Source organism: Balaenoptera borealis (genome assembly GCF_965194805.1).
Source record: "Balaenoptera borealis genome assembly, chromosome: 5".
NCBI classification, from domain to species: Eukaryota; Metazoa; Chordata; class Mammalia; order Artiodactyla; family Balaenopteridae; genus Balaenoptera; species Balaenoptera borealis.
This window is the reverse complement of record NC_138862.1, coordinates 109290459-109309437: the sequence shown is the minus strand read 5'-3', so window position 1 is coordinate 109309437 and position 18979 is coordinate 109290459. Positions and strand designations below refer to the sequence as shown.

The 18979-nt window shown below is 39.7% G+C and overlaps 1 long non-coding RNA gene and 1 pseudogene across 2 annotated transcripts in view; one reads left to right on the top strand and one right to left on the bottom strand.

Moving 5' to 3' along the window:
* The window catches only part of LOC309629969, a 401911-nt gene that overhangs the window by 210266 nt on the left and 172666 nt on the right, over window positions 1-18979 (bottom strand). The window lies entirely within an intron of this gene.
* On the top strand, window positions 3459-16072 carry LOC309629164 (cleavage and polyadenylation specificity factor subunit 6 pseudogene; annotated as a pseudogene). The gene has a single exon. The product of its transcript is annotated as a cleavage and polyadenylation specificity factor subunit 6 pseudogene (transcript).

The following is an 18979-nucleotide window of genomic DNA, read 5'->3' as shown; positions in this document are numbered from 1 at the left end:
GCACCTTCATCATATTGATCACCCATAATGATTGTTTGCTACTCGACGTCCTGTCAAGGCAGACCTAAAAAATGTGAAAGTGTTTTGAAACCTATAAAGCACTGTATACACATGAGGTATATTATTATTATTATCTATTATTTAAGACAGCCTCATCTCCCCCTTAGATTGAAAAGGGCAAAGCCCTGGTTTCTACTTTACTGGCACGTCCATAGTCTCCACCACTCTGTGTTTTGAAAATGAGTCATCCTGAGTACAAAGTCAACAAGTCTCATGAAAGCAAAGAAACCAGCAAAATACTTATGAAAAGCAATGGTTTGGGGTTTTCAAGTTTTAAAGTTAATTGAAATGACAACATAGGCATCATGTATTACGATTCCCTTAACAGGCATGGAAAAACTACTGAGCTTCAATAAATGTTAATGGCATTTAAGACAGTAAAACAAGAAGGTCTGGTGCCCATCTGGATTAAATAACACCATCCTGGGTTTATCCAGCACATACTCTGAACTCAAAGAGACTCAGAGAACCTTATAAAATGTGTGTTCAGAACCTGAGCCTCTCTCTACCAGTAGCCCTTAACCACTAGCCTGGAATGCACTGAGGAAGAAGAAGATGGTTATGTCCACAGACACTCCAAAGATTTCCTCTCTTTTCCTCCCACAGGCTACCCACATCTTCACTCTCACCCCAAACCTTGATACCTGAAGAAAAGTCAGCTCTGGGCAGTTCCCACTATACCCACTCACTAGTATCCTTCCTGTCATCATGAATCCCTAGCTACTTCTAGCTTGTGTGGGGAGGTTTCTTTTCTTTTTTCTGGCTGTTGTCATTATTGTTTGATTTTTATTTGTTTATTTGTATTATCTGGGGAATGATGAAGGGGGGGAATGTAAGCCAAAGGTTAAATGGGTAAGAGCCAAGTACACAGGTAACTAAATTCAACAAAAACAAAAAACAACTAGTTTTCATGCCTTTGACAAAAAATGACTTTTCTTCTCTACATCTCTTCTAAGCAGGTGTGCACTTGGTTAACTCAAGGCAAAAAGGATTTTCTCTAAGTCATTGAGTTATCATGGCACCCAGTGAGTGATAAGTTACAAGCTAGAGTACAAGGTCACTGTCCTTTATTAATTTACAATCTTGTGAGAAAACATGACATCAAGAATTAAATAGCAACTAAGATGGCATGTGATGTGGGCCAAAGGATGGGACAGACAGCAAAGGCTCCAGGCAATCAATCCATGCAAGGAAGGCAGTATTAGCTAGCGAGTGGTGGGAGAGCTTCCAGAAAAGCTGTGTCATGAACTAAGCTTTGAAACAAGGGGAGAAAGTAGACGAGCAGAGAGGAGAAAAGAGGGCTTCTCACGTAAGATATAGTACTGCATATGTTTATATCTGCATAACTGTTTGGTTAGATGCCCTAGAACAGAGAATTTTCAGAGGAGAGTGATGGGTTATGAGATGTAAACTTTTTTAGGCAACACACTAAGGTGCTTAGATCACATTATCTCATTCAGCATTCACATGCCTCTGAGACAGATAAGTAACACACTAAGAAACTAGATGAATGGGTGCAAAGTCATCAGTCAGTAAGTGGCAAGATGGGACAAAAATCCAGGTGTTCTGATTCCCATTGTCATAGGGTTGTTGTGAGGTTTCAGTGAGGGAACCTACGTAAAGTGCTAAGAACAGTGCCTGGCACATGGTAAGTCCTCAGTGAATGCTAACTACTCTTACTATTTTTATCATTTTTATTAATACAGATCTGACTGCAAGGCGAGGAGTCTGGACTCTGCTCTCTAAGCCTGAGTTTCCTAAACTTCAGACAGTGGTGTCCTGCCTTCCTCACTTTGCTACATCTGCCCTATTAGGACACTTTCAGCTGCAAGCAGCAGAAAACAACACAACAAAGAGAATATGTGGACTCAGGTAGCTGAAAATTCCAAGGCTAGAGTCTGAGTGGGGCTCTGGCTCCCTTTCTCTACAGTTCTCCAGGTTCTGCCCTCCTTGATGCGTCTACTTCATCCTGAGGACGGCTTTCCTGTGGAGGGAGAAAAATGGCTGCCTGCCTCCCTGCAAAGCCCTCCCTTCCACACACAAGACTGTCTGGAAGGAATGAGAGGGTTGTTTCCTTCAACCGCTGAGGAAAATTCCTGAGCTTCACTCTGATTGGACCATCTTAGGTCATGTGCCCATGCCTAAACCAATCACTGTGGCAAGGGGTTAGAACTCCACTTATGGTTTAAGCCATTCAGGATCATTTCCTAGCCCACCCAGTCAGTATGGCTGTGCCAGGATGGGAGAAGAAGTGTGCCAAGGACACATCACAAAGTCCTCTACAACTGGGCACCACCTAGAATATCATTTTTATTTTAAAGACCATTTTTCTTTAAAAGAACTCCTTTTTAAAACATCATTGTCTCATTCTAAGCCTTAATAGCTGTTCACAGGTGTGTATATAACAGCTGTCTTTTATTAAAATAAATACATAACTATAAAAAATTTTTAAATTGTTGATCCAACTATATATATCATCCCACTTATATCACTGTTGAAGGCTTATGTTCTGAGTTCAGTCTTCAGATTTCCATTCCAGAACTCTCTAATCTGAAGACCATACTAAAATCCACAGCCAGTTTTTTCCATTCTTTTCAAGTGGCATTTTCTATGTTCTGTCTGTTTGAGATGGAAAAAACAAAACACTGATCACACTGGAGAGCCAACATAACTGTTGCCTAGTTGACTTTGCAAACAAAGGAGAGAAAAAAAAAAAAAACAGAACACCCATTACATTGTGAAGCCAGCATCACTGTTGCCTGGTCAACTTTGCATCCAGAGGCCCACGGTTTAAAGAGCTGGAGTCACTGGCAGAACCTCAAGCAACAGGCTGCAGACTCCCTGGCCTACGGAAAGACAGGCTTGGCCAGCGTTGGCTTTATGGTTCCAGTCTTCTAGTAAAAGCATTCCATTGGGAAGGGCTGCTGGTGAAGACGACAGCAGGAAAGACAGTGAGAAAAATTGGAAGAGCTGGGCCTGGAGGAAATTCTAAAGCCATTACGCTTTAAACTTTCCACTTAAAAAAAAAAAAATGTGTTGCCCCTCCTCCTGGGGAAGGGCGTGAGCACCTCGAACCCTACTAATCAAAAATCTTCAGATTTAAGGCTTCCCTGGTGACTCAGTGATTAAGAATCCGCCTGCCAATGCAGGGGACACGGGTTTGAGCCCTGGTCCGGGAAGATCCCACATGCCGTGGAGCAACTAAGCCCGTGCACCACAACTACTGAGCCCACGTGCCACAAGTACTGAGCCTGCACGCCTAGAGCCCGTGCTCTGCAACAAGAGAAGCCACAGCGATGAGAACCCCACGCACTCCAATGAAGAGTAGCCCCCACTCGCCGCAACTAGAGAAAGCCCGTGCGCAGCAACGAAGACACAATGCAGCCAAAAATAAATAAATAAGTAAATTCATTAAAAAAAAAAAAACCTTCTGATTTATTTTCCATTGTTTTTACAAAAATATTTTTTACAAATTTGTTTTTCAAACTGCACGTACATCCCAGATTTCTATACAGTCCCCGGGAGTTAAGGATCTTCACACACACACACACACACACACACACACACACACACACACACACCAATCACTGTCCTAGGGCTGGAAGATTTTCTGGCCCAGCCCCCATCCAGGCACCAGCTAATGGCCACCCAGTCTCTGGACACATGTTGGGGGGTGTTGTGGGAAAGTCCTGCATCCCTCCACTACCTACTATGGCAAGAACCAGAATCTCTCTGAATCTCAGAGGTTTGTGTAAGGATTTCACCCAGTTGAAACTCAAAAGTAAACCAAAAAAACATTAAAAACCTCTCCTAACAATAAGGTATAACTTTATAAACAGACAGGGGCCCAGGATAAGGACAAGGAACCCAGGAATTAAACTTACACCATTCAGCCAGGTCACAGAATCACTAGCAAACCTCTTCTTTCTCTTTGCAGCTATCAGTCAGGACCAGATAGGATTTCCCAGGCCAAAGCAAGTAGCCTCGGCTCTACCCACAGAGTACTTTCTTTGGACTACTAAGGAAATCTTTCTAGGGATACCAGTTGTAAAATCTCCGTCAAAGGGATAAGAGAGCCAAACACAACCTTCACACCCCAGGAAAGAGCAGATATACCAGCTTTACCCTAGAGGACGTGTGTTTGGTGAACCAAACTCTAGGCTCAGAATCAAGGAATACTATTCTGGCTCTGCCACTTAAGTGCCATTGGTATATCATCTTGCCTGTTGGTGGCTCATGGTTCTGTCTGTAAAACAAGATTTGGCATCATCTGAGTGAATATGATATGAACTGAGGTATCATGAGGAAAGTTATCATACAATGAGTCAGGTAAATTGTATTATTGAAGATTATAACCAAAAGTAGATTTTGAAGAAATGTGTGACAATGCTTCCCTTTAACCAAACATTTCAAAAGTTGGCAATAATTTATTAAGCCAAATTGACATCTTCCCTGTTGTGTGAGTGCACATGCATGCAAATACATCCATCTACACACACACACACACACACGCACACCTGTCACCAAGTCCTCTCTCATAACCACCCCACATATCCTGCCTCAGGACCGGGCCTCACCAATGTCTCCCCAGGATGGCTGTAAGAGCGTCTTCCCTGTCTCTCTACCTCTGATTCCACTCTACTACAAGCTGGCTTCCCTAAATCTTCCAATGGAACCTTAATAAAATGTAAATATGATCCTGTCCTTCCCCTGCTTAAAACCCTAAGTGGGTCCATGAGTTTCCAGAGAAAGTTAAAATTCCTTAGCCTAACACCCAAGCCCTCTGTGATATCACCTGTTGTTCATCACTCGTCTCCCACCGCTCCCCCTCCATCCCATGCACTCTTCCCTTTCACCACATGAGCTGTATAAAGCAATGTGTTTTCAAGCCTATATCCTTCATACATGCTGCCCTCTACCAAGAATAGTAATTCCTATTTGTTTTTCAAAACTCAGTTCCAAGAAACTGTCACACACACAAACACACACATCTGGTTTGGGCTCCATTTCTTAGTGAGTCTCCACAATACTTCTTACATGCTTGTTCAGTGTACCTACCATAATGTCTCATAAATGGTGACCTATTCTGCTTCTCTTTCATTAAACTAAGCTCTTTGAAAATGGGGATTTTGTTTCATTTGACTTGGAAATTTAGTACATGGCCTACCCCAGTATCCAACACATAGGCAGTCAATAGATATGGTTCTCTGATTCAACCAGTATTGTACAGAGTGCTAGAGTAAGGAACTTGACATCTGATTTTAAATAAATTATTCTGTATGAGTTTGCTACCACTTCCTCAACACAAGATGCCATTTTTATCAGTCATTCTTAACTAAAAGGGTGTGAAACATTTACTCCATGTTGAAAGGCAAAAATCTGGTTGTAAATTTACCTACAATGGGGTCTTACTGTAAATCGAAGCCCAAAAAATGCTTAGGAAGGGGGTGAAGATCCCCTTCTCAACTTGAACAAATAAAGTGATAGTTAACGTCACACAGGTTAGAAAAAAACATTTTAGCAACTTATTGGAGCTCATAATTAGGACGACTGCCAGATCATAAAATATAGCTCACCGCCCTTGAGAATTTCTGCTTACAGATTAGTCTCCTCGCCTTAGACCCAAGGCTTCTCGCTCAAAGAAAGCTAGAGCAAAGCCCTCTGAGCTCGTAGGATGAAAAGAACTTTAGAACTGCAGAGCATTGTTTGGATTCTCCTTCAACCTTGTTATGCTTTTGCTGCCATATGATTCCACTTTGGACTGGTATCTGTCCCATCTTTCATGGATCCAGCATTGCCCCATTTCCAGCCTCCAGTCCTTCTAGAGACTCTGAGGTCTCCCCAGTGGGCCTTCTTCTGAAGTCACCTGATGTGCCAAACCAAGATGTTTCCAGTATCAGCCTTGATATGCAGCCCTAAATCTTTAAGACATCTGTAAATAGTACTCTGAGCTTTCCGTCATTATTTTATTTTGTCTACAGGAAAGGGTAAGCACAGTGAATGTTGTTTTTGTGGGTTTTTTTAATATATTTGAAGTCTTTTCTATAGTAGCAAATAGTGTTCATGGTTTTATCCCTTCATGATTCTCCAAAATCTAAGCCATTAAGTCCCTTTGGAAATCAACTGCTCTTAATACCTGCTAGATTTTCTTTCGTGGGAGTTAAGGTCAAAATCTGAATTCTAAATACAGAAAATCACCAGGTCAGTGAATTCTCAATGATATGTGGCATTTTCAGGCTCTCTGTTTTATCTGGTTCCATTCATACAATTTATTCACATATTCATTCACTCAACAAAGATTTATTGGGCAGCAGTGTTAAGGAATCGTGCGTTGTGGGTTGTAAATCCCCAGAGGGAATGATGTCCTCCCTGACCTTCATCAGTTTATGGCTTATTGGAGAAATAGACATGCAAAACATTACAGCATAACATCCTGCTTAACTACAGAGAGGGCACTCGGTACCAGGGGAGCAGAAAAAGAGGCCTGAACTTTTGGGAGAGGCAATGGTGGGAGCAGAAAGGGGTCAGTTCAGCATTTCAGGAAAAAGAAATGCTTGAAGAACAAACAGATGCTAAGCATGAGAAGAAGGGTAGAAAGGGCAAACCAGAAAAGAGAAAGAATACATGCAAAGGCTCAAGGGTAAGGGGTTCCAAGTAGTTCTGTATTGCATGAGGAGCATGGCAGTAATGATGCTGGGCAGGTGGTCATGGGCCAGGTCAGAAAGTGTTCGATAGGCCATTTAAGGGGTTTCGATTCCCTCTCGCAAGAGATAGGAGCCCCTGGAGAATTTTGAGCTTGAAAATGACCCAAGGGGACCTTTGTGATAAAAATATCACTCTGATGGCTGAGTGGAGGTTGACTCGAAAGCAAGTGAGATTAAAGTCAAGGGAGCTCTAGTCCGTGAAAGAGAAGACAAGGCTGGAACCAAGGCAGCAGCAGTGGAATTGGAGAAGAGAGGCAAGAAAGGAGAGAGACTTGCGCAAACAAATAATGCAGGATTTTGAGTCGGGGGAGGGGGTAGTATTTCCATGCTCTGCAAATCAACTCAGTCTGATTGGAGTTCTTTTACCTCCCAGTTCTCCTCTTTCTCACAGGACACTTTAAGAGATGGGTCTCCATTGAAATGGTTCATTTGTCCAAAGATGGCCATCTTGTCATTGTTTTTAAAAATACACATCATTTTTTTGTCCTCATTCATCTGCATGAGTTAGCTTCCTTTATACCATCTTTATAAAGGATGGTATACCTTTATACCATCTTTATACCAGATAAACAGGCAAATTTTTAAAAGTTTGCGTATTCTTCAATCCTTGAAATACTTTAGAAAATTTGTTTTATTCCAGTGCAATGACTTTCAAATGTTGATAACCCAGTTAGGAAGTAGGAATGTTACTTGCCCTTTACACTCTTTTGTTACACTCTTTTGTATAAAGAAATCAAAACTGTGTGATCTCAGAACTGTGCCATTTCCTTGATCTCCCTAAAAAGGACAATTGTCATAAAATACATATTTTTTTCTTTTTTCAGTGTAGTTTAAAATTTTTTATTCAGAAGTAATGGTAAACAAAGCACCAAATAAAGCAGGTGGCACATTAAGTTTAAACCCACTGAGAGCAGAAACAAGGTGCAAATCTTGGAAGTAATGTGTTCAGTCTAGAATCATGGCAGCACATTATGAGTTAGATATATAAACCCAAGCTCAACAGCCTTGTACCAGTTCAGCTAGCACCCATCAGAAATTTTTTATCCCTGGAAAAATGGTGGTTGCAAGGAAGATGCATGGATTTAGAGAAAGATGCCTAATTATAATCCAGACCAAAGATCTTATTAAAATTGAGCTTAAAAGAAAATCTTAAAGCTTGCCTTTGCTTTAAGCCAACTAAAACACATGCTAACTTTAATTTGCATTTTTATACAAATAGTTTTGGGTACAGAAATAGCATAATTTTGCATTGGCAAATTCTCTCTGTGTTCTTCTTTGACAATTTATTCTCTTGAAGGTATTTTTCAACTCTTACAATTTAACTTTTTTTAGAAGAGTAATTCTACCTTCCATACAAAAGACAGGCTTTCCATTTATAAGCCTGTTACCTAGAGGCACAATTAAAATGAAACATTAAATAGAAATAAAACATAATTCTTCGGCTCTTTTCATCCACCAGCTGGCTCATTTCATACACTCCCTCTTCAGTGCGTTCCAAATACATTAGTAGTTAGTCAATTACCTATTTGCATATCCTTCAAAATATAAAATTTAATTGTCTGAGTTCCAATTCAGGTAATCCTAAATGTTTTCATTTTATAAACAAAGCTTTTTTTGTGATTGTGAACTGGGACTTAGAACAAGTTTCATAGAACAAGTTTCATAATCAATGTTTTCTCCAGATAGATCTTCGCATCCCCCAATCTTTAAGAATTCCTTCGCCAAACCTTCCTGCTCTCTCTATGGCAGTGAGCCCATTGCAAAAATTCACCAATCATTGGAAGTTTCTCATTAGCATCTCAGAGAAGACTTTGAATTGTTTAGAATAAACTTAAAATTAAAATGTTCCCCTTTTTGTAGTGTAGGGAAGAATAATACTCATTGTTTTTATTTATTTTTATTATTAGGCATCTTGAGGTGCCTCTGATGAGATTGCACTGCATTGATTTAAATACGTAGTGTTGTGATAGCTGGTTATGATTTTCTGATGTTTTTCTGCAACTCTAACCATAAGTAATTTTGAACTAAATGAAAGTTAAGTACTAAAACATTTTGCCCAAAGGGAATTTGGATTCTCAATGTGCTTTTAATAACTGTTTGTAAAACATTTAGGAAAATCTATGGCAACACATTTAGGAAAAAAATCAAATTACTATTGCCTTAAGATGTTATTCTAGTGTCTAAATTTTATGAAACATCCTGTGTGGCCCAATTGTTGAACTAATCCAGTGAGTAGTACTTTAGAACATATTGTGTCTATAGAATCTAAATTTAATTTGTATAATATTTTTTAATAATACTTCTTTAAGAAATCTCTTTAAAACTCGCTGAAAATATTATGGATGGTGCAAAAGATGACTCATCAAATATTTCTGGAAAATTGCAAATCGAGTCTAATTAGAAAACATTAAAATTAATTAGTGGAATCAGATTAAAAACCATTAAACAACCACTTCTTTTAAAAAATGAAAAAGGATATAGAGGCCTTAAGACATCTGCAAAATCTAAAATAAAATGTCATGGTGTACCCAAGGCCTAAGGTAAACAAACGAAATCTTCAGTGGACGTTGGGACAATGGGAAAGGGCTTTCTGGAAGGCTAAATCTGCCATTTGGTTGTGTAGATGTCAAGTTGAAATGTGACCTCAATTTCCATTTTCTCTCGCACGGTGAAATGGCTATGTACCTAATTTGGGAAAAATTCAAGCCATAACCTTCAACGTACAGCTCAGAATCTGCACTAAATGTGAATACTGGAATCACCTTTCATCCAGTACGGTGTCCTTGAACCTAAGCAGGAGATAACGAGCATTCTTTTTCTCACACTTGTAATCCCTCACCCAAAGCATCATTAGAATACAACCATCCCTTAATACAGTTGTAGTCATTTATTTTGCTATGTATCCGTGTCTTTATTTCCTTCTGTAGCCATTGCAAAAACTTGTAAAATTTGTAGTCCGTATCTATCAAGAAAGAAGTAAATTATGGTGATCTAAAACAGAAAGGCAGCTAAAGGGCTTTACTCTGAAAAGATCAGATTTTCTAAGTAACTGATATATCAGAACCATCCCCAGTGAGGATCTGACCAGAATTTTTATCCATCACTCATTAAATTATGACACTGCGTGACTTTATAAGCCCTGACTGAAACAGCATCATTATTAAAAGGTTTATTTTAAAAATGATTGGAAATATGGGTATTCTGTTTGTACTTCACACACTTTTATATTATTTGGATGTTTTTTTAACAAGAATATATCAACTCAGTTTAACTGGAGTTCCTTTACCTCTCAGTTACATGGCACTTTCAAATGTTTGTCATGCCTAAGCGTTGTTAATTGTTGAAGGTGGGTGGTGGGCACATGTGGGTTCATTATACTATTCTCTCTGACCTTATGGATTATGGATTATTTGACAATATCCATAATAAAAAGTTTTTTAGAGAATGTATCATTTTGGTAATTTAAGATATGCAGTTCTAGGGAAATAGGTTTTCTTCAATCCGTACAAGTTTATAATTTGATAGTATACAAGGTGTTAATCGTAATTCCTTACTTTGTTTTAGAACCTGAAACTTGTATGAAATGCTTCGTTTGACATGCTCTGTATGGAAGGAAAAATCAATAACGCAATAATGAAAATAAACTCTAAATAAAGTTGTTTACAAATATTGACATTTCATTGACTTGAAGCAGGTGTCTAAAAAATGTACCCTGGGGCCGGTTGAATTACCACCCAAGACGTTAAAATCTCTTAAAATTGACCACTTAGGGTGCAACTGCCCTTTCAACCATTACCATAAAATGCCTGATCTTGCTGGATTTTTTAAGCACTCACTCTTTCTAATAAGAAAAACTAACACTTCTTGGGTCCCCAATATGTAAGGAGTGTGCTAAGTGCTTCACAATCATTACCTCTTTTAATTCTTATAGAACCATGGGGTATTTTTATGCTCATTTTACAGAGGAGAAAACTGAGGTTAAAGGAGGATAAGAATGGAAGATCCCACAGCAAATTAGTGCCTGGGTTGGGATTGCACACAGGCAGTCTGGCTCCAGAACCAATGCTCTTAGCCCAATCAAAAGAGGATAAACAAGATAAAAATAAACCCAAATTGTGTGTGGTAAAGTGAGGCCAGACAACCTTAATAAAATACGTTGAAAATAAATAATTAGCAGATGTGAAACGCTCTGAAAAAAATATCATTTTAAAGTACTTCTAGGTAGATCATCCCTTTGATCCTAACACTATCACAGACAAGGACAAGCCCCCAAATTGCAGCCAGGAAGGGCTAAGCTGGGAGCAGACTGGTTTATGAATATTTATCAAGGGCAGAGTCTGAATGCTCACCCTGATCTTCTGAGTCCAAAACCAGATCTAATTCCACAACTTCCCAGCTACCTCTAAAGCATGGCTTTCAAGGTGTACTTTTTAACTTCATGTTGTAATTATTTTGGCCTGTTTCTTCCTATATCTTTATAACCTTAAGTACTAAATTTTGAAAAATCTATTTTGGGGACAGGAAACTAGCCCCTCCACCATTTTTGCATTTCCAAAGTCATTTGAGGTTCTGGTCTGGGGTAGGACTGGAACAAGAGTATTGCTTTAAAGCTCAGGAAGTGATTCTAATGGGTGCACAGGGTGCAGAAGTCCTGCTCCCAGAGGACTGCTGACACCCACCCTGCAAAGCTGAGTCACGTTGGGCCGGGCACCATGCAGAACACAGAGAAACTCATCTCACAGGCACTCACTTCAGGCCGAGGGAACAAAACACTCAAGGTATAAAAATAAAAGAGCAGAACACTAGCAAAAGTAAATCTTCTCTCTTAACTAAGGGAATACAGGATCTCCTCCAAGTCCTCCATACTATGGAGAGTATATAGGAGATGGTGAGCACTTCTAGATGCCTGGAGGTAGATGCTTACAGGTGTGACTATAATGTCATTAAACTCTAATTATAGAGTTTATTAATTCCGAACAGATATACCTTGTGGTCCTAAAAGCTGCTTGTTCTACTCTGCGACATGGGAAACCAGAGCATTTGTAACAAAAACATCAACAGCTATGAAGGATAGATTGCCAAAGGGGATTAATCTTTGAATCCACACCAGCATCATTTCTTGGCTATTTGTCACTAAGAATTGGTCAGCAATGAGATTTGATACAAGTGAAAATATCTGCAGTACTAGCCCAACCAGTTAAAGGAACAAGTTGGGAAGAAAAGTAATAAGAGGGTAAAAAGGAAGGAAGTGGGCATTGAAAAGGGAGGACGTATACCCATTAGGAGGGCTGTAATCAAAAGATGGACATCCCAAGTGTTGGTGAGGATGCAGAGAATTTGGAACCCTCATACATCACTGGTGGGAATGCGAAATGGCACAGCAGCTTTAGAAAACAGTTTGATGGTTTCTTAAAAAGTTAAACATACACTAACTACATGACCCCACAATTCTACTCCTAGGAATACATGCAAAGAAATGAAAACATTTGTCAGCACAAAGCTGAGAAATGAATATTCATAGTGAAACTATTAATAAGAGCCAAAAAGTGAAAGCAATCCAAGTACTCAGTACCTGGTAAGTGATAAACAAAATGTGTGCTATGGACTGAATGTCTATGTCCCCCCAGAATTCATGTGTTGAAACCAAATCCCCAGTGTGTTGGTGTTTGGAGGTGCGGTCTTTGGGAGGTGATTAGGTCATGAAGGTAGAGCTGTCATGAATAGGATCAGTGCCCTTATAAAACAGACCCCACAGAGATCCCTCACCCCTCATGACATGTGAGGGTGCAGCAAAAAGACAGCCATCTATGAACAAGGAAGTGGGTCTCACCAGACACCAAATCTGCCAGCATCTTGATCTTGGACTTCCCAGCCTCCAGAACTGTGAGAAATAAATTTATGTTGTCTATAAGCCACCCAGTCTGTGGTATTTTTTTATAGCAGCCCTAAAAGACAAAGACAATATGTTATATTCATATAATGGAGTACTATTAGGCAACATAAAGGAATGAACAATTGATACACATGCGTGGATGGATCTCAGAAGCATTATGTCAAGTGGAAGAAGCCAGACTCAAAAGACAACATATAGTTTAATTGAATTCACATGAAATTTCTAGAAAAGGCAAAACTGTAGAGACAGAAAGCAGATGAGTGGTTGCCTGAGGCTGGGAGTAGGATCAGGAATCAACTATAGACAAACACAGGGAACTTTTTGAAGTGAAAGAAGTATTTCAAACTTGGATCGTGATGATGATTGCACAATTGCAGAAATTTACTAAAAATCGCTGAATTATCCATTTACAATGAGTGAATTGTACAGTATATAAATTATCCCTCAATAAAGCTGTTAAAAGTAAAAAATAAATAAATGAAGGTAAGAGAAGAAGTGAAGAATAGAAAGTATGGAAACAATAGGAGCATTCATGGAATAGGAGAAAAGAAAGACATGCACAAATTCACAAAGAAGCCATATCACCACAGACTGTGGACGTAGGCATAATGCTTCCTTGCCTTCTGTGTTTTATCCTTTATGTTAAGATTTTAGACAGAGATCTGCTGCTACCGCTGCGGGCAGACCTGCAGGAGGCAGCGGGTGGAGGCAGCCTAGGCCGAGAGAAGATAGCGAATGGTGTGGACCACACAGACATTTACGTGGATGTGGGCAAAGAGTTCAACTAGGAAGATGAATATGGTGGGCATGATCAGATAGACTTGTATGATGATGTCATCTCTCCATCTGCAAATAATGGAGATGCCCCAGAAGATCAGGATTACATGGATACTCTCCCACCAACTGTTGGTGATGATGTGGGTAAAGGAGCATCACCAAATGTTGTCTATACATATACTGGAAAGAGAATTGCATTGTATATTGGAAATCTAACATGGTGGACAACAGATGAAGACTTAACTGAAGCAGTTCATTCTTTGGGAGTAACTGATATTTTGGAGATAAAATTTTTTGAAAATCAGGCAAATGGCCAGTCAGAGGGGTTTGCCCTTCTTGGTGTTGGATCTGAAGCATCCTCAAAAAAGTTAATGGATCTGTTGCCTAAAGGAGAACTTCATGGTCAGAATCCTGTTGTAACTCCATGCAATAAACAGTTCCTGAGTCAATCTGAAATGCAATCCAGGAAAACTACACAATCAGGACAAATGTCTGGGGAAGGTAAAGCTGGTCCTCCGGGAGGCAGTTCACGTGCAGCATTTCCACAAGGTGGTAGAGGACAGGCCTGTTTTCCAGGGGCTGTTCCTAGTGGGGACAGATTTCTTGGACCAGCAGGACCAGGAGGGTCACCTCCACCTTTTCCAGCTGGACAGACTCCACCGCGTCCAACCTTGGGTCCTCCAGGCCCAGCCGGTCCACCAGGTCCTCCACCTCCTGGTCAGGTTCTGCCTCCTCCTTTAGCTGGGCCTCCTAATCGAGGAGATTGCCCTCCACCACCAGTTCTTTTTCCTGGACAACCTTTTGGGCAGCCTCCATTGGGTCGGCTTCCTCCTGCTCCTCCACCTCCAGTTCCAGGCTACGGCCCCCCTCCTGGTCCACCACCTCCACGACAGGGACCACCTCCACTTCCAGGCCCCTTTCCGCCTCACCTACCTGGCCCTCTTGGGCCACCCCTTATGCTCGCTCCTCCTCCGTATCTTCCTGGACCTCCTCCAGGTGCCCCACCACCAGCTCCACATGTGAACCCGGCTTTCTTTCCTCTACCAACTAACAGCGGCATGCCTACACCACATAGCTGGGGGCCACCACCAACAGATCCATGTGGCCAGCCTCCACCATATGATAGGGGTGACTGTGGGCCTCCTGGAAGGAAAATGGATACTGCAAGAACACCATTGAGTGAAGCTGAGTTTGAAGAAATCATGAATAGAAATAGGGCAATCTCAAGCAGTGCTATTTCAAGACCTGTGTCTGATGCCAGTGCTGGTGATTATGGGAGTGCTATTGAGACATTGGTAACGGCAATTTCTTTAATTAAACAATCCAAAGTATCTGCTGATGATCATTGCAAAGTTCTTATTAGCTCTTTGCAAGATTGCCTTCATGGAACTGAATCCCAGTCTTATGGTTCTGGATCAAGACGTGAACGATCAAGAGAAAGGGATCATAGTAGATCACGAGAAAAGAGTCGGCGTCGTAAATTCCACAGTGGAGATCATCATGATGATTATTACAGAGAGAGAAGCAGACAACGAGAGAGACACCGGGACCGGGACCGAGAGCGTGACCGAGAGCACGAGTATCTTCATCGTTAGAAGCTGAAGGAAGAGCAACTTCCAAGACAAAACAGTCTTCATGGGGGAAAAATGATGCTTGTCCAGCAGCTCGCTTCTTGTGATTGAACTGAACCTGTAAGGATTCATGGATAAAATGAACAGGAATAGATCTGAATAAAGCAAATCTGCATAAATGGTAACCAGTAGCTCTACTATTTTTTTTTATGTTGCTTACCTGTTTTATATGAAGGAAACCTGTGTGATTTAAAAAGTTATAGCTTTTGCAACTTTATCACTGGTTATATACATTTAGCCATTATAATGGGCAGGCAATTGAAAAAAAACCTCAAGTAAATGCTTGTTTTATGGTAGTTTGTTCTTGTTAAAAATGTACATATGATAATGACTGTAAACAGCACCACTTTGATTACAATAGATGTCGTGTTGTAATAAACTGTTTAATGGGAAAAAAAATATTTTAGACAAATTGCACACTACCAGAGTTTACAAAATTTTAGAAATATTTGGTATGAACACCATAATTTCAAATGCTCTAACAGCTCAAGAAAATAGGTGCAGTAGAACACCGCATATATATCTGCCACTGCTTCTTTGTATGTTACCTTTCCTTGAGCATTTGGCTTCTTGATTTAACTCATACATATTATATTACTTTTGCACCAAATGAATTATGCCAATGTTTTATGCCATTTTCAGTAGCTTGCAGTACCTATGGAGGCAAGTTGAATCACTTTGCTGTACACCTGAAACTAACACAATATTGTAAATCAACTATAGTTCAACTTAAAAAAGATAATAGCTATAATTCCCTGTGCTGTACAATATATCCTTGTTGCTTATCAATCTTATACATAGTAGTTTGTACCTCTTAATCCCATACCCATAACATGCCCCTCCCTCCTTCCCTCTCCCCACTGGTAACAACAAGTTTTATTTATTTATTTGTTTGTTTGTTTGTTTACATCTTTATTGGAGTATAATTGCTTTACAATGGTGTGTTAGTTTCTGCTGTATAACAAAGTGAATCAGCCACATACATACATATATCCCCATATCCCATCCCTCTTGCGTCTCCCTCCCACCCTCCCTATCCCAACCCTCTAGGTGGTCACAAAGCACTGAGCTGATCTCCCTGTGCTATGCAGCTGCTTCCCACTATCTATTTTACAGTTGGTAGTGTATATATGTCAATGCTACTCTCTCACTTCACCCCAGCTTAACCTTCTCCCTCTCCATGTCCTCAAGTCCATTCTCTACATCTGTGTCTTTATTCCTGTCCTGCCCCTAAGTTCATCAGAACCATTTGTTTTAGATCCCATATATATGTTAGCATATGGTATTTGTTTTCCTCTTTCTGACTTACTTCACTCTGTATGACAGACTCTAGGTCCATCCACCTCACTACAAATAACTCAGTTTCGTTTCTTTTTATGGTTGAGTAATATTCCATTGTATATATGTGCCACATCTTCTTTATCCATTCATCTGTCAATGGACACTTAGGTTGCTTCCATGTCCTGGCTATTGTAAATAGAGCTGCAATGAACATTGTGGTACATGTCTCTTTTTGAATTATGGTTTTCTCTGGGTATATGCCCAGTAGTGGGATTGCTGGGTCAGATGGTAATTCTATTTTTAGTTTTTTAAGGAACCTCCATACTGTTCTCCATAGTGGCTGTATCAATTTACATTCCCACCAACAGTGCAAGAGGGTTCCCTTTTCTCCACACCCTCTCCAGCATTTATTGTTTGTAGATTCTTTGATGATGGCCATTCTGACCAGTGTGAGGTGATACCTCATTGTGGTTTTGATTTGCAATTCTCTAATGATTAGAGATGATGAGCATCCTTTCATGTGTTTGTTGGCAATCTGTATATCTTCTTTGGAGAAATGTCTATTTAGGTCTTCTGCTCATTTTTGGATTGGGTTGTTTGTTTTTCTGATATTGAGCTGAATGAACTGCTTGTATATTTTGAAGATTAATCCTTTGTCAGTTGCTTCATTAGCAAATATTTCTCCCATTCTGAGCGTTGTCTTTTCGTCTGTTTATGGTTTCCTTCGCTGTGCAAAAACTTTTAAGTTCCATTAGGTCCCATTTGTTTATTATTTATTTTATTTCCATTTCTCTAGGAGGTGGGTCAAAAAGGATCTTGTTGTGATTTATGTCAGAGTGTTCTGCCTATGTTTTCCTCTAAGAGTTTTATAGTATCTGTCCTTACGTCTTACGTCTTTAATGCATTTGAGTTTATTTTTGCGTATGGTGTTAGGGAGTGTTCTAATTTCATTCTTTTACATGTAGCTGTCCAGTTTTCCCAGCACCACTTATTGAAGAGGCTGTCTTTTCTCCATTGTATATTCTTGCCTCCTTTGTCAAAGATAAGGTCACCATATATGCATGGGTTTATCTCTGGGCTTTCTATCCTGTTCCATTGATCTATATTTCTGTTTCTGTGCCAGTACCATACTGTCTTGATTACTGTAGCCTTGTAGTGTAGTCTGAAGTCCTGGAGCCTGATTTCTCCAGCTCCGTTTTTCTTTCTCAAGATTGCTTTGGCTATTTGGGGTCTTTTGTGTTTCCATGCAAATTGTGAAATTTTTTGTTCTAGTTCTGTGAAAAATGCCATTGGTAGTTTGATAGGGATTTCATTGAATTAGGGATTACTTTGGGTAGTATAATCATTTTCACAATGTTGATTCTTCCAATCCAAGAACATGGTATATCTCTCCATCTGTTTGTATCGTCTTGGATTTCTTTCATCAGTGTCTTATAGTTTTCTACATACAGGTCTTTTGCCACCTAAGGTAGGCTTATTCCTAGTTATTTTATTCTTTTTGTTGCAATGGTAAATGGGAGTGTTTCCTTAATTTCTCCTTCTGATTTTTCATTGCTAGTGTATAGGAATGCAAGAGATTTCTGTGCATTAATTATGCATCCTGCTAATTTACCAAATTCATTGATTAGCCCTAGCCATTTTCTGGTAGCATCTTTAGGATTCTCTATGTATAGTATCATGTCATCTGCAAACAGTGACAGCTTTACTTCTTCTTTTCCAATTTGGATTCTTTTATTTCTTTTTCTTCTCTGATTGCTGTGGCTAAAACTTCCAAAACTATGTTGAATGATAGTGGTGACAGTGGGCACCCTTGTCTTGTTCCTGATCTTAGAGGAAATGGTTTCAGTTTTTCACCATTGAGAATGATGTTGGCTGTGGGTTTGTCATATATGGCTTTTATTATATTGAGGTAGGTTCCCTCTATGCCCACTTTCTGGAGAATTTTTATCATAAATGGGTGTTGAATTTTGTCAAAAGCTTTTTCTGCATCTATTGAGATTATCGTATGGTTTTTATCCTTCAATTTGTTAATATGGTGTATCACATTGATTGATTTGTGTATACTGAAGAATGCTTGCATTCCTGGGATAAACTCCACTTGACCATGGTGTGTCAGCCTTTTAACGTGCTGCTAGATTCTGTTTGCTAGTATTTTGTTGAAGATTTTTGAATCTATGTTCATCAGTGATATTGGCCTGTAAGTTTCTTTTTTTGTGACATCTTTGTCTGGTTTTAGTATCAGGGTGATGGTGGCCTAGTAGATTGAGTTTGGGAGTGTACCTCCCTCTGCTATATTTTGGAAGAGTTTGAGAAGATAGGTGTTAGCTCTTATCTAAATGTTTGAGAGAATTTGCCTGTGAAGCCATCTGGCCCTGGGCTTTTGTTTGTTGGATGATTTTTAATCACAGCTTCAATTTCATTGCTTGTAATTGGTCTGTTCATGTTTTCTATTTCTTCCTGGTTCAGTCTTGGAAGGTTGTGCTTTTCTAAGGATTTGTCCATTTCTTCCAGGTTGTCCATTTTAGTGGCATATAATTGCTTGTGGTAGTCTCTCATGATGCTTTGTATTTCTGCAGTGTTAGTTGTTACTTCTCCTTTTTCATTTCTAATTCTGTTGATTTGAGTCTTCTTCC